We start from the raw sequence: 16,896 nt of genomic DNA, 5'->3' as shown, positions 1-16,896 counted from the left end.
AAGCGGTTATTAGCGCCAATCATGAGATCTACTTCTGTTATTAGAGTTGTACCTTATTTAGGATTCCTCTATTATATAAAGAGGGATCACATTCACTTGTAGGGGGCACAATCATTATTCACTGATAAGAATATACACATACGATGCTTTCTTTGTTCATCACTGTTCATCGATGTTTATTCTATCCTATATTGTTCTTATTAACTAACCTCGAGACTATCTCAAATCGAGATCGAGGCATCGTTTGCAGACCGGTTTGATTTATTTTATTGTCCGAGTTATCTATTTAATTCGTTGTTTATCAATTGGTGCTGGTTTAAATCACATATCCTTAAAACCACAATATAAGTTTAATTGTTACTCAATTTTTAGGGTAAACAGTTTGGCGTCCACTGTGGGGCTAAGGATAATAGTGATTGTTCAGTACTGATTCTGGTAAAACACACTATTTTACGCTTGTTCTTGTCAAGTATCTTTGCTTTCAGGTTAAAACATGTCAAACTCACAAAACGCATCCACACACGGTGACAATGGACTCGGATTCCACAGTGAAAATGAAAATGTGATTGCTCCAGGAGTCGAGGTGCCACAAGCTAATCTCGGGGAAGCACCGGTTGCCAACCCGGTCGATGTCAGTTCGCGCGTTGCTCTAAATATGGACCTAGGAGCATGTTTCGAGCATACGCAGAGAAGGCCGATTTAGTGACCAAGGAACACAGGGCAGAGGAGATGAAGGAGTCAGTCTCCAAGTGATATTCGAGATGCTTCAGGCTCAGCAAGCCGCTATTGCTCAGTTATAAAATCAACATAGAACTCCGAATAGGGTCGAGCCAGAAATTACTCGCCGTACCGAGCCAGTACCGGAAAGGTCGAATGGTAACGAATCAGGGACTGACCCTTGCGGTAATCAAAATGCTTGAGGAGCTCACCAAAAGAATTGAATCAGAGGAGAAGAGAATCGAATCCAACGATAAAAAAAAATGGAGACATACAACTCTCGAGTTTACCAGATACCGGGGGCACCGCCAATCTTGAAAGGGATGGATTCGAAGAAATTTGTACAAAAGCTATTTCCTCCAAGTGCGGCTCCGAAGTATATTCCAAAGAAGTTTCGTATGTCAGACATACCCAAATATAATGGGACCACCAATCCCAACGAGCATGTTACTTCATATACATGCGCCATCAAGGGTAACGATTTAGAAGATGATGAAATCGAATATGTGTTGTTGAAAAAATTCGGAGACACCCTGTCGAAGGGAGCAATTATTTGGTATCACAACCTGCCACCATATTCTATTGACTCATTTGCCATGTTAGCGTATTCTTTCATAAAGGCACACGCCGGGCCATAAAGGTCGCAACAAGGAAATCAAACATTTTCAAGGTAAGACAAAGGGATAATGAAATGCTGAGGGAGTTCGTGTCCCGATTTCAAATAGAACGCGTGGAGTTGCCACCGGTCACAGATGATTGGGTCGTTCAAGCTTTTCACCCAAGGGTTGAACGAGCGGATTTCGATAACATCACGTCAGTTGAAATAAAATTTGATCGAGTATCCAGCTGTGACTTGGACAGATGTGCGCAATCGATATCAATCGAAGATCAGGGTCGAGGACGACCAATTAGGAGCCCCTTCCGGTTCAGTACATCCAAACAGGTCGGCAGTTAAAAACCAAAGGGACATTGACATGGAGCCAAGATCGAACAGAGACCGATATCAACCATATACCACAGATCGAAGGAACAACGGTTCAAGACGCAATTCTGCCTGGAACGATCGAATAAGTGATCGAGGACAGAATTCTCCGGGACTTATGAGCAAAAGTGATTTTGACAAGTATGTCGATCCCACAGAGGCACCTCGGTTATCGGAATATAACTTTAGCACTGATGCATCAGGCATTGTATCAGCAATCGGAAGGATCAAAGATACTAGGTGGCCCAGACCCATACAAACTGATCCTTCCCAGAGAAACCCAAATTTGATGTGCAAGTATCATGGCACGCATAGTCACAAGACCAAGGATTGTAGGCAATTAAGGAGGAGGTAGCCCATCTATTCAATGAGGGCCACCTTCGAGAGTTCCTCAGCGATCGAGCCAAGAATCATTTCAGAGAAAGGGACGCTAATAGGAAAAATGAACAGGAGGAACTCCAACATGTCATTCATATGATCGTCGGTGAGGTCGAAATCCCACAGGGACCCATACTCATTAAACGACGAATAAGCAGAAGGCATTTCTCAGCCCCACAATGACGCTCTGGTAATTTTTATCTTATTAAATAAAGTTCAAGTTAAGCATATTTTAGTAGATCCAGGTAGCTCGGCGAATATCATCCGATCGAGGGTCGTGGAGCAGCTCGGCCTACAAAATCAAATCGTGCCCGCAACTCAAGTCTTAAACGGCTTCAATATGGCCAGTGAAACAACTAAATAGGAGATTATTTTACCGGTGAACGTGGCTGGAACCATTCAAGATACCAAGTTCCATGTAATCGAGGGCGACATGAGGTACAATGCCCTACTGGGAAGGCCTTGGATCCACAATATGAGGGCAGTCCTTTCGACTCTCCACCAAATGATGAAATTCCCGACGTCGGACAATGTAAAAATAGTATACGAGGAGTAGAATGCTGCAAAGGAAATGTTTGCGGTCGATGAGGTAACACCGATATCGACACTATCAACCTCGGAAAGGTCGAGTATCAAAGGTAAACAAGAAGTCAAATAGCAATCACATCCACCAACCTCGATCGAATCGGGGAGGCAGGAGATAGAAGAAGAAGAAGAGGAAGATTTTCTGACCCCTCGAACTTTTATTGTTCCCGAAGATTCTAACGCCACCAAATCAATGGTCGAAGAGCTGGAACAGGTTATATTGATCGAGTACCTGCCCGAGCGAAAGGTATACATGGGAACGGGATTAACCCCCGAACTCAGGAAAAAGTTTATTCAATTTCTTATTGATAAATAGATTGTTTTGCTTGGTCCCATTTAGACATGACAGGGATCCCAATGGAGATAACAACGCATCAACTTAGCCTGGACCCTATGTTCAAGCCGGTGAAGCAAAAGAGAATACCTCAGTCTGAGGTAAAGCACGCATTCATAAAGAACGAGATCATTTTACCGGTGAACGTGGTTGGAACCATTCAAGATACCATGTTCCACGTAATCGAGGGCGATATGAGGTACAATGCCCTACTCGTAAGGCCTTGGATCCACAATATGAGGGCAGTCCCTTCGACTCTCCACCAAATGATGAAATTCCTGACGTCGGACAGTGTAAAAACAGTATACGGGGAGCAGAATGCTGCAAAGGAAATGTTTGCGGTCGATAAGGTAACACCGATATCGACACTATCAACCTCGGAAAGGTCGAGCATCAAATGTAAACAGGAAGTCAAATAGCAATCACAGCCACCAACCTCGATCGAATCGGGGAAGCATGAGATAGAAGAGGAAGATGAAGATTTTCTGACCCCTCAAACTTTTATTGTTCCCGAAGATTTTGACGCCACCAAATCAACGGTCAAAGAGCTGGAACAGGTTATATTGATCGAGTACCTGCCCGAGCGAAAGGTATACATGGGAACGGGATTAACCCCCGAACTCAGGAAAAAATTTATTCAATTTCTTATTGATAAATAGATTATTTTGCTTGGTCCCATTTAGACATGACAGGGATCCCAGCGGAGATAACGACGCATCGGCTTAGCCTGGACTCTATGTTCAAGCCGGTGAAGCAAAAGAGAAGACCCCAGTCCGAGGTAAAGCACGCACTCATAAAGAACGAGATTATTTTACAGATGAACGTGGCTGGAACCATTCAAGATACCAAGTTCCACGTAATCGAGGGCGACATGAGGTACAATGCCCTACTCGAAAGGCCTTGGATCCACAATATGAGGGCATTCCCTTCGACTCTCCAGCAAATAATGAAATTCCTGATGTCGGATGGTGTAAAAACAGTATATGGTGAACATAATGCTGCAAAGGAAATATTTGCGGTCGATGAGGTAACACCGACATCGACACTATCAACCTCGAAAAGGTTGAGCATCAAAGGTAAAGAGGAAGTCAAATAGCAATCACAGCCACCGGCCTCGATCGGATCGGGAAAGCAAGAGAAATAAGAAGAGGAGGAAGATTTTCTGACCCCTCGAACTTTTATTGTTCCCGAAGTTTCTGACGCCACCAAATCAACGGTCGAAGAGCTGGAACAGGTTATATTGATCGAGTACCTGCCCGAGCGAAAAGGTATACCTGGGAACGGGATTAACCCCCGAACTCAGGAAAAAGCTTATTCAATTTCTTATTGATAACATAGATTGTTTTGCTTGGTCTTATTTAGACATGACATGGATCCCACTGGAGATAACGACGCTTCGGCTTAGCCTGGACCCTATGTTCAAGCCGGTGAAGCAAAAGAGAAGACCTAGTCTGAGGTAAAGCATGCATTCATAAAGGACGAGGTAACTAAACTTCTCAAAATAGGGTCCATTCATGAGGTGAAATATCCCGAATGGTTAGCCAATGTAGTTGTAGTCCCTAAAAAAGGGAACAAACTTAGAATGTGTGTAGATTATAAAGATTTAAACAAGGCATGTCCCAAAGATTCTTTTCCACTACCTAACATCGATCGCATGATCGATGCCACGGCCGGCCACGAGATCCTTACTTTTCTCGATGCATATTCCGGGTACAATCAAATCCAAATGAACCCAGAGGACCGAGAAAAGACTTCACTTATCACCAAGTATGGAACATATTGTCACATTGTAATGCCCTTCGGACTAAAAAATACAAGAGCTACTTACCAACGCCTAGTAAATAAAATGTTCGAAGAACAAATAGGTAAATCAATGGAAGTTTATATTGATGACAAGCTAGTTAAGTCCCTGCGCGTAAAGGACCATTTGGCTCATTTTCAGGAAACGTTCGAGATTTTAAGGAAATATAACATGAAGCTCAACCCCGATAAATGTACTTTCGGGGTCGGGTCGGGCAAGTTCCTTGGCTTCATGGTATCGAATAGGGGGATCGAGATCAACCCCGATAAAATCAAGGGCATCGAAGACATCACCGTCGTTGACACTGTAAAAGCCGTGCAGAGGCTAACTGGACGGATAGCTACTTTAGGCCGATTCATTTCGAGGTCGTCGGATCGAAGCCACTAATTTTTCCCTCTGTTAAAAAAGAAGAACGATTTCGCCTGGACCCCGGAATGCCAACATGCATTAGAGGAATTGAAGCGATACCTATCGAGCACACCACTGCTTCACACTCCAAATGCAGATGAGAAACTTTACTTATACTTAGCAGTATCGAAAATCACGGTAAGTGGTGTCCGAATTCGAGAAGAGCAAGGTACGCAATTTTCCGTTTATTATGTAAGTCGAACCTTTATGAGAAGTAGAAACTAGATATCCATATTTGGAGAAATTGGCACTTGCGTATTAACTACTTACCTACTTCATAATATTTTGCACAAGCCCGAACTATCGGGCCGTCGAACTCAGTGGGTACGATATCGAATATCAACCCCGGACGGCCATCAAGTCTCAAATTTTAGCGGACTTCGTGGCCGACTTCACGCCAACTCTCGTACCCGAAGTCAAAAAAGAACTCTTGTTAAAATAGGGTACATCATCGATGATGATGGCCCATTTTCACAGACGGTGCTTTGAATATAAAGGGGTCTGGGCTAGGCATCGTTTTGAAGTCGCCTACGGGTAGCACTATTAGGAAATCTATCAAAACTTTTAGGTTGACTAACAATGAGGCCGAGTATGAGGCCATGATTACAGGTCTCGAGCTAGCTTAAAGCTTGGGATCAGAAGTCATTGAAGTCGAGTGTGACTCTTTACTGGTGGTGAACCAAGTAAACAAAACCTTCAAAGTTCAAGAGGATAGAATGCAAAGGTATTTGGACAAGCTGTAGGTAACCTTGCACCATTTCAAGGAATGGACTTTACATCATGTACCTCGAGAACAAAACAGTGAGGCCAATGCACTTGCAAGTTTAGGGTCATTTGTCGAGGAAGATGAGATCAGCTCGAGGACTGTCGTTCAACTCTCGAGATCCGTGATAGAGGAAGGTCATGCCGAGATAAACTCTACAAGCTTAACCTGGGATTGGAGGAATAAATATATTGAATACGTGAAGAACGAAAAGCTCCCATCGGACCCTAAAGAGTCGAGGGCCCTACGAACCAAAGCTGCTCGATTCACACTGGTTGAAGATGGAACATTATACAGAAGGACATTCGATGGACCATTGGCAATATGCTTAGCACCAGGAGACACCGATTATATTCTACGAGAAGTCCATGAAGGCACTTGTGGGAACCACTCCGGCGTCGAATCACCGATTCACAAAATCAGTAGAGCAGGATACTACTGGGATAGCATGGAAAAAGACACTAAGGAGTTTGTTCGAAAATGTGATAAATGGCAAAGGTTTGTAACGATGATCCATCAGCCCGGACAACAACTTCATTCAGTCCTATCCCCATGGCCGTTCATGAAATGAGGAATAGATATCGCGGGCCCTCTGCCATCGGCCCCAGGTAAAGCTAAGTTCATTTTATTTATGACTGACTATTTCTCTAAATGGGTTGAAGTACATGCGTTCGAGAAAGTGAAAGAGAAAGAGGTTATAGACTTCATCTGGGATCATATCATATGTCGATTTGGGATACACGCCGAAATAGTGTGTGACAATGGAAAATAATTTATCGGCAGCAAAATGACGAAATTCCTCGAAGACCATAAAATAAAAAGGATGTTATCAACACCATATCACCTTAGTGAGAACAGACAGGCCGAATCGACGAACAAGACTATCATTCAAAACATAAAGAAAAGGTTGAACGACGCTAAGGGGAAATTAAGAGAAATTCTACCCGAAGTTCTTTGGGCATATCAGACAACATCAAATTCCAGTACGGGGGCAACCCCGTTCTCCTTAGTGTATGGCTTCGAAGCCTTGATTCCAGTCGAAGTCGGGGAACCCAACGCCAGGTTTTGACATACAACAGAAGAGTCAAATCGCAAGGCTATGAATACTAGCCTCGAATTATTGGATGAAAAACGAGAATCCGCACTCGTTCGAATGGCTGCACAAAAGCAACGGATCGAAAGATACTACAATAGGAGAACCAACCTTCGCCACTTCAGAGTCGGGGACTTAGTCCTGAGGAAAGTCACCATCAACACTCGAGATCCTAATAAAGGAAAGCTCGACCCAAATTGGGAGGGACCCTACCAAGTCATCGATATTGTCGAAAAGGGATATTATAAGCTCGGTACGATGGACGGCAAACAACTATCAAATAATTGGGACATATCGCTTCTCAAACTGTATTATTGCTAAAGGTATGACTTTATTCCCTTTTTTCATTTATATATTCGACACTAACTCACTGCAGGTGTTCGATCGAAGACATCGAGACCTCAAGTTTTAAAGCACGCGTTGCACTATTTTTCCCTTAGATCGATTTTTGTCCCAAGTGGGTTTTCCCGGCGAGGTTTTTAACGACTCAACAATTATGTGCTACATGAGGACAATTCAAAAATATGGCTTCTTTACAATCAACCTCGAATACTGGGGGGAATCACCCTCGGATGTTACACTGTCAAGGCAATTACTTCATGTCAAAGGGTCTCGATAGAGAAATTTTGTAATGGGCCAAATAGTCGAATGAATCGTGTCCATATAGATTAGTCGAGCCCCGATGACAAAACATGTATGCATGTATAAATTATACAAAGAAGCATTCTTTCTATATCAAACATCTTGTGTCTCAAAGAAATTTTTCTACTATACAAGCTCCATACTTATGATTTTGTGAGAAATGTCTCAAGGACCAAGTGCAAATATACCTCGTGCACTCGGGGACTACCATCAATGATCGACATATTTGAGTAATCTAAACTAGACCTCAAAGAGGCTTCCCTCGATCTATAGGCTGGGGACATCACTCCCAGGGACTAACACTTCGAACAAGTTCGAAGTGTTATTGGGAAATAAGCCCAAGAGGCATACTCAAAGGCTATGGCCAAATTAAGGCGGCTCGGAGACGTCCGAATCCCGCAATAAAAATAGGCCTTCGAATTCTTTGAAAAATCGGTTAAAAAAGGCTACCCTTGGCAAAAGGGCTTCGATGGAATCAACCCTCGAAAAACCTTAAGAGGTATCAAATTATCTTAACACAAATGTGCTAAGGCACAACAAGCAAAGGGGTTTCAATCGACATTGAACCCTCAAAAAACCTAATGGGTAAAGAATACGTGTTAAGGCATAAAGAAATTTTTACTAAGTCTTCTAAGCCGAAAAAGGGGAAAAGTAGCCATCTTTTAGAGGCCATATCGGCCCAATCTAAAGAGCCTAAGGGCAAATACACTTAGAGTTCGAGATTTTGTTCTCACTTAATTCGGACCTAAGGGTTCCACTATTCCGAGCTCAAATAAAATTGACTTGAATATAGCTTGAAGATTCATCACTATTTGATATAAAACCTTAATGGGTCCGTGACTGTGAGCTTCAAACTTACTCGAACTCGGCTACAAAAATAGTACAATTACGGCTTCGATCAAGCCATCCGAAATCAAAATCCCGAACATATTATTGAGCTCGGGGACTCGCCTTCGCTTAGCTAAAAAACCTAAGGGTTTGTTCTACTCTGAGTTTGAGTTGTTTCTCACTCGATTATAGAGGCTATATCAACCCGATTGCAACAAAGTTTTCACAAGACAAAGGCAAAACATAATTTATCATAAATCAGAAATCGGAGACGAAACGGAAAGAAAAGGAATCTTTCATATATGCAAAGTATTTACAAAGATCACACAAAGTCTTACGCAAAATACAAAAGGAGAAAAAAATCCTAAGTGCCTAGTCCGCCTCATGATCTGCATCTTCGGGAGATTCATCTTTATCTCCTCCGCTCTCGGATCCACTCGCAAAGTCTTCATCATCGGAAAGCAAAGCTCCGGCCTCGTCCTCCAAAACTTTCACACTCTCGATATCAGCAGTGAGGTCGAAACCATGAGCATATACCTCCTCAAGAGTCTCTCTTCGAGAATGGCGCCTAGCATGCTCAGCAACACGGGACAATCTAACATTAGCAGCGTCAGAAATTTCCTTTGCCTGAGTGTTAGTGGCTTCAGCGTCGGCTCGGTAGGAGGCCACGAGCGCCTCTGCCTCAGACGTGGCCCTTGCAAGCTCAGCGGACAACCGAGTCTCGAGCTCTTCAACCTTCTAGGCTCGGGCCAAGTTCTCCACCTTCACACTTTGGAGTTGACGCTCAACCAAAGACAGTTGGGCCCGAACCGCATCTTTCTCTGAGGCGAGATGGTCCATGCTCTGTTTCTACCCCAAAGTCTCTGCCTCTTTTATCTTGGCCTCCTCACGAAGCTACTCAACCAATTTGGCCTTCTACTGAACCTACAAGATCAAAGTGTTAGTTACCAATATCAAGTTAATACATAACAAGCTCCCAAAAATTTACATTACCCGTTCAATGAGCTCGGTTTGATCTCGATGAGTTTTTGTCAGCTCAGCTCGAATGCTTGTGATCTTCTCTTCTTTTCGGATATAAAGGAGTTTGAGGGCGTTTCTCTCATCCGTAAGCTTTTTGAAATCAGCCTTACAACGGGCCAGCTCAGCTCGGTACTTGGAAGATGCTTATCGATAGAACGCTGTAGCTTGTACAGAAAGAAAGAAAATCAGACTTAGAGAAATAAGAACAAACGCAAGCATGGTAACATGGGCTAAAACTCACTTGGTTCAGAAGCCGCTGAGCCTCATCAAATATGAGTGATGCGCCAAGGTCGGAAACATCATCGACTCCCGTAAAGCAACCACGAAATATATCATCCCTTTCGGGGGCCGTCCCCACATCGGGCGCCCCTATGGACCGGGTATCCCGAAACTGCCCCTCAAAGAACGTGGGGGCGAGCGGCGAATCGTCAATATTAATTGCCCCGAGCGAGTCACTTGGGGCATTCTCTTCTTTTTGAAGGACCTCGGAACTAGACCCTACAGGCACACCCGCCGGTTGCTCATCATGACATGAGGCATCTTCAATACCCGATGATTCAGGGACTCTGCTCGGACCTTCCCCCGAGATCACCTCGGTCTGCGGCTGAACCCCCTCGACAATCACCTGCTCAACAGCTTTCGAAGCTTCGATGCTTTCCCTCTTCCAAGCCACCTGCAGGCAGTCGGTATCTTCTCCCTCCTAATCTTTATCTCGTAGTATTTGGACTACATCGACAGGCAGAATGTCAAGATCAGTCTTCGACTTTCGAGCCCTGCTTTTATTGGGCCTTGGGGTATATGGTGGTGAGGCCTTTCTCCTTTTCTTATCTTTGATCGGCTTTGGGACCTCCTCTTTCCCGAGGGGAGGCGATCTCATAACGACATTATCTCCAAGACTTGTATGAGAAGAAATCAAGTTAGAAGGAAGTATTTCACAGGAAAGCATCAAACACGGACATGGGAACTTACCATGATTTTTGGCCTCCCATCAACCCTTGGCCAAATCATGCCACGAGCGCTCAGCATACGAAGAGGTTGAAACCAGTTGTCGAACCCAACCTGCAAGGTCCAAGACTGAACCAGGAAACCAGGGGAAAGCTGCCCTATAAAGAAGAATATAGATAAAAAGAGGTAAAGGAAACATAACAAGTAATCAAACGTTATCGGTGAAGTTCTACTTACGCTTCATGTTCCATTCTTCGGGGAATGGCATCTTCTCAGCGGGGACTAAATCGGAGGTCTTGACTCGGACAAACTGGCACATCCATCTTCGGTTCTTGTCCTCGTCTATGCTCGAGAATAGCACCTTCATGGCCCGACGCTGAAGCCTTATCAGTCCGCCCCGATAAAGACGGGGGTTGTATAGCCTAATGAGATAATCGAGGGTGAAAGACATCCCCTCGATCTTGCTCGAGAAGAATTTGAGCAAAATGACAATGTGCCAAAAAGAGGGGTAGAGCTGGCCTAGGGTTACCCGGTATTGGCGGCAGAAGTCGATTATGGCGGGATCGACGGAACCCAGTGTGAAAGGGTAAGTATACACACTTAAGAACCCTTTCACATGAGTGATGATGTCCTCTTCGGGGGTAGGAATCACTACCTTTTTATTCTCCCAGTGGCAGTCCTTTTTCACCTGCTCGAGATCGCCTTCGAATATCGAACATATGTATCTAGACATGGGCTCGCATCGGCTAGGAACCGAAGAGGGTTTTTCGTATTTTAAGTCGGAAGTAAGTTTACATGGCCCAGGGATGCACTCTTCGATACGTGGCTCCATCGGTATTTTGTCACCGGCCGACCGCGATGAGGAGGCCTTTTCTTCTCGAGGAACGGTCTTTGATGTTTTTGCCATTGCTATATGAGGTTTAAGGAAGGAAAAGGCAAAATTTGCGTTTTAATAAGAGATTAACAAACGAAAACCGACAAAGTTGATGGACTTGAAGATAATAAAAGAGCTTTTGAAGATTAGAAGAAGTTTGAAAGTAAAGTTTGAAAAGATTATGAAGGTGGTCTATTTATAATGGCCACTTTGACAGTTTGAAAGCATTGGTGGCCGACCATCAACTGCATTAATTAATGACCTTGGAAACTGCGTAGACGCAATGCTTTAATCGATGATGTCGCTTACGTCACGATGTTGGCGTCATAATTGATCGAGGTATTAAATCGAAGTCTCAAATTCGTTTCTTCTCGTTACACTCCAAAAAATGAGGGGACTATCTGTATACGGTCGAAGTCGGGCATACACGATTTCGTTGGCAGGGGAGTTGCCTAGAGGGTAACCTCATAATAAATCGGGCTCGAACTCGAAGATAGAACATCACACCTGGAGATCGAAGTGTTCATTGAGATAGAGGCCAGCAATAATCGAGATCGAGCATGACTGACTTCGAGTAAGGCGTAATAACGGAATGGTGAGATATCAGTAACCGGTCAAAAGTCAGGGCAAAAATCCCTGAACAGATCAAATCAAAGCAGTTATTAGCGCCAATCATGGGATCTACTTCTATTATTAGAGTTGTACCTTATTTAGGATTCCTCTATTATATAGAGGGATCCCATTCACTTGTAGAAAAAAATATTATTCACGGATAAGAATATATATACACACGTTGTTTTCTTTGTTCATTACTACAACGCTGTTTGTTCTATCCTATATTGTTCTTATTAACTAATCTCGAGACTATCTCGAATCGAGGTCGAGGCATCGTTGCCGACCAGTTTGATTTATTTTATTGTCCAAGTTATCTATTTAATTCATTATTTATCAATTGGTACTGGTTTAAATCACATATCCTTAAAACCACAATATAAGTTTAATTGTTACTCAATTTTTAGGGTAAACACTTATTATATCATAATAATGGTCGTTTACAAAGAAAATATAAAAAAATAGTACTCTTTTTTTAATGTCGAGATATGATAGTTTATTTTTGCTCGAATAGTGAAAATACAATTTTTAGTTTTTCTTGTAATTAATGTTTTGAGTATAAACTTGAGTATTGTCTTACTAGTTGAACAAATGAATACCAAACAAAGTGTAGATTTTTTCGAATGCTAAGAATGTAGTGGATATGATTAACAAGAAAGTGGACACTTTTTGGGAGTTCAACACTATTTGTGAAGATATTCGGAGCTTTATAAAAGGTTTTGACTTGAAACCTATCATGGCGGATTTAAGATTTTGAAATAATAGGTATTCTATTATATAACGTAGGTAGGCGCATACAACATATAATTGATGGGTTTAATTAAACTCAAGATTTCGGCACAAATGATGAACGTATACATAGAAGATCACCAATTTATTAAGTTTTCCGTGTCTATATTGCATGATGCCACTTGCGAGCTTACTTTCTCAAGCTGAGTTGTAATTAGTGTGTGATCCTTCTTTGAACAATTATATCATTTAACTAGCTCTTACCATAATGCTATTTGAAAAACAAATGTGTTCGATAATAGTAGCCGATTGTTTCTCCCATCTTCCTTTTTTTTTTTCCTTGTAACGAAAGTATCAACTGTGTACGTATTTTGCATTTAGTTTTCACTTAAATACAAGATGAATTTTATTATGCACCGTTCATCAAATGGTTGTTGCTTCAACTCTTAGGAAAAATAGTGATTTCATTTGACAATATATAGATGTATACACGAATGACGCATATATGTACGAATTTGACAGTCTTTAAAATTAAACACATATACCATTGTGATTTTTACATTTTCTCATGCGCGTGAGACAAAATTCAACATTAAAGAGAAAAAGATAACTCTTTGTAGTCTATATATACTACTAGAAACTTGGCAAAAAACGTCCAAAAAAATCGACCAAAGTAGGTCGGTAATGACCGATAACCGTCTAAAATGCGACCATTAATGTGTGATCGGTATTTTGAAGGTCGGAAGGGCATACCGACCAAAGTTGGTCGTAAATTACCAATCAACTTTGGTTGGTCAATTAAATTCAAAAAACAAATGCCGAAAAAACTTCAGACCAAAGTCGGTCGGTATTTTAATTATGTAATTAAAAAATACACAATTTGGGAATCGAACCTGGGTCTGTACTGTTGCAAGATACTATTCTACCACTAGACCATTGGTGCATTTTGTTTTAAGACTGTCTTTTATTTGATTTATACTCTTTAATTGTATTTTCGCACGAAAATAACCGACCAATGTCGGTCGGTTTTATTAAAAAATAAAATTACCGACCGAATTCGGTCGATTTTTTAAAATGATCGGCCGAATTAACCAATCGATTGCGGTCGATTTTTTAATATTAATTTAAATTTATTTTAAATGAAAAATCGCGGTCAATTTTTATCAAATTTCTAGTAGTGATATGAGACTTTTATCTTTCACATCAGGCAAAGAAGCAGTAGGAGAAAGAGACTCACAGAATAATCTTTGACTTTGAATTACCGATTATTGATAATAATAATAATATCAACATATTAGTCCATCCAAGTGCGAGTCCATGTATTATTTGATCGAATAAATTTGATTTCAGTATCAATTGTGCAGTTTGATCCCTCGAGCTAACAAAGGTGAAAAAAGTTAACAAATTTTTATTGTTTAGAGTTAAACAACAACAACAACAATAACCCTAATGTAATCTCCCAGGTGGGCTCTAGGGAGAGTAGTGTATACACATACTTTACCCATACCTTTAAGAAGACATAGAGGTTGTTTTCGATAGACCCTCAACTTAGGAAAGATAAAAAGAAGGGCAACAACAAGCACACAAATCAGAAAATCGAAGCGAAAATCCAAAATTAAAACTAGATAATGCAATCAGAAAATCGAAACGAAAGCAACAACAAGTAATAACACAAGTCAGGGAATATGAAAATACACAAATGACACTAAGCCGTGTACTAAAGCTACTGTTACAAATAAGGACAACACTCGACTACCTAACCATTTACCTTTATTCTCAACCTCGATACCTTCATATCCATGGTCATGTCCTTAATAAGCTAGAGCATCGCCATATCTTGCCTAATTGCCTATCCTTAATACTTCTTCGGCCTGCCTCTACTTTTCTTTAAACCCTCCAAGGCCAATCTCTCACACCTGCTCACTGGTACATTTGTGTCTCTCCTCTTCGCATGACCGAACCAACTAAGTCTCGCCTCCCACATCTTGTCCTCCATGGGGGCCACGCTCATCCTGTCCCGAATAACTTAATTTTTAATTCTATCTAACTTGGTATGCCTGCATATCCATCTCAACATCCTCATTTCAACCACTTTCATCTTCTCGACATGGGAATTCTTGACTGGCCAATACTCTGTCACATACAATATAGTTGGTCTGACCACTGCTCTGTAGAACTAACGTTTAAATTTTCGTGGCACATTCTTATCACACAAAACACCGGAAGTGAGCCTCAATTTCATCCACCCGTTCCAATATGATGCATAACATCCTCGCCGATCTCTCCATTCCCTTGTATAGCTAACCAAGGTACTTGAAACTTGCTCTCATAGGGATGACTTGAGAATCAATCCTTACGTCTTTATCCGCTACCTGAGTTGCACCGCTAAACTTGCACTCCAAGTATTTTGTCTTGGTCTTTCTTAACTTGAAACCTTTAGAGGGTCTACCTTCAAACCTCTAACCTCTCATTAACACCACCTCGTATATCGTCAATCAGTACAATATCATATGAAAATAATATACACCACGACACCTCCACTTGAATGTGGTGTATCAGTGTGTCGATCGCCAGCGAAAGTAGAAATGGGCTAAGGGCTGACTCTCGGTGCAACCCCATCACAACTGGGAAGTGTTCCGAGTCCCCTCCCACTGTCCTCAATCGAGTCTTAGCTCCATCATATTATCCTTAATAGCCCTAATGTATGCAACAAGAATACCTATAGACTTCAAATATATTTACATAACCTCCCTTGGCACTTTATCGTAAGTCTTCTTTAAGTCGATGAACACTATATGTAAATCCCTCACTATATTGCTCCATCAACCTCCTCACAAGATAGAATAGTTTCGGTAGTCGAATGTCTCAGAATAAATGCGAATTGGTTTTTGTAAATAGACACAATCCTCTTAAACCTCAGCTCCGCCACCCTCTCCCAGACTTTCATAGTATGACTTAGTAACTTGATACCCCGATAGTTGTTACAACTTTAGATATCACTCTTGTTCTTATACAACGGGATCATAATATTCTATCTTAATTCTTCAGGCATCTTCTTCATCCTAAAAATGATATTAGATAACTCAGTGAGCCACTCCAAAACCGCCCTACTACGCTATTCCAAAATGCTACCGGGATGTTGTTTGAACCGGTCGCTCTCCCCTGATCATCTTACACATAGCCCCCTCAACCTCCTCGACTCTTATACGCCTACAATATCCAAAGTCTAACGACTCTCGGGGTGTTATAAGTCACCTAGCGCAGTGTTCCTATCTACCTCTTTGTTCAAGAGTTTATGGAAGCAAATCTGCCATCTCCGTCGAATAAGTGTCTCGCCCAACAAAACTCTGCCTTCCTCGTCCTTGATGCACTTCACCTGGTCTAGGTCACATGTCTTCCTTTCTCGTACCTTGTCTAGTTTGTACGACTTCTTATTCTCTCATTTGCCTCCAAATTCTTCATACAAGCGTTCAAACGCAACAATCTTAGTCGTTGTGAGTGACTTTGCTTCCTTCTTAGCCATCTTATATCGCTCCATGTTCGTCTTATTCGTCTCATCGTCCACGCTCTCCAAAAGCTTCAAATATGCTGCTTTCTTGGTTTTCACTCTGCCTTTGACATCAGTATTCCACCACCAATCCCCTTTGCGGCCACCAGATGAGCCATTCGAGACCCCCAATACCTCTCTACCAGCTTCCCTGATGCAATTTGCGGTCGTGGTCCACATACCACCTGCGTCCCTACTACTCCTTAATGCCCCATAGCCAGCAACTTATCCCTCAACTCCTCGGTTTTATCTTTAGTCAAAGCTCCCCACTTGATTCTAGGTAGACCATTCATAATCTTCACTCTTCGCTTTCTCGTGATCTCCAAATCCATGACCAGGAGCCTATGCTAGGTCGTGAGGTTATCACTCGGGATGACCTTGCACTAAAATAAAGAAAAACAAGATGAATAGCAAACGTTCAACCACTAAGTAGCATCACATTAGTTACCATATGATATAATATCATGATAAATGACTTACTACCCTTATTATATAGAACACAATAATCAATTGCTGGTTCTTCTCTTCTTTTTTTCTTTGGTACAATGAAAAAAATTAAATAAAGTCCCCAATATCTTTCATCAACTACATGGACTTAAGTTTTCTAGGAGAATAAATTTCCTTTCTTTCAGTGCGTC

Source organism: Nicotiana tabacum, chromosome 19 (assembly GCF_000715075.1).
Source record: "Nicotiana tabacum cultivar K326 chromosome 19, ASM71507v2, whole genome shotgun sequence".
Classification (NCBI taxonomy): domain Eukaryota; kingdom Viridiplantae; phylum Streptophyta; class Magnoliopsida; order Solanales; family Solanaceae; genus Nicotiana; species Nicotiana tabacum.
The sequence above is the reverse complement of the archived record's forward strand: the minus strand, read 5'-3'. Positions refer to the sequence as shown.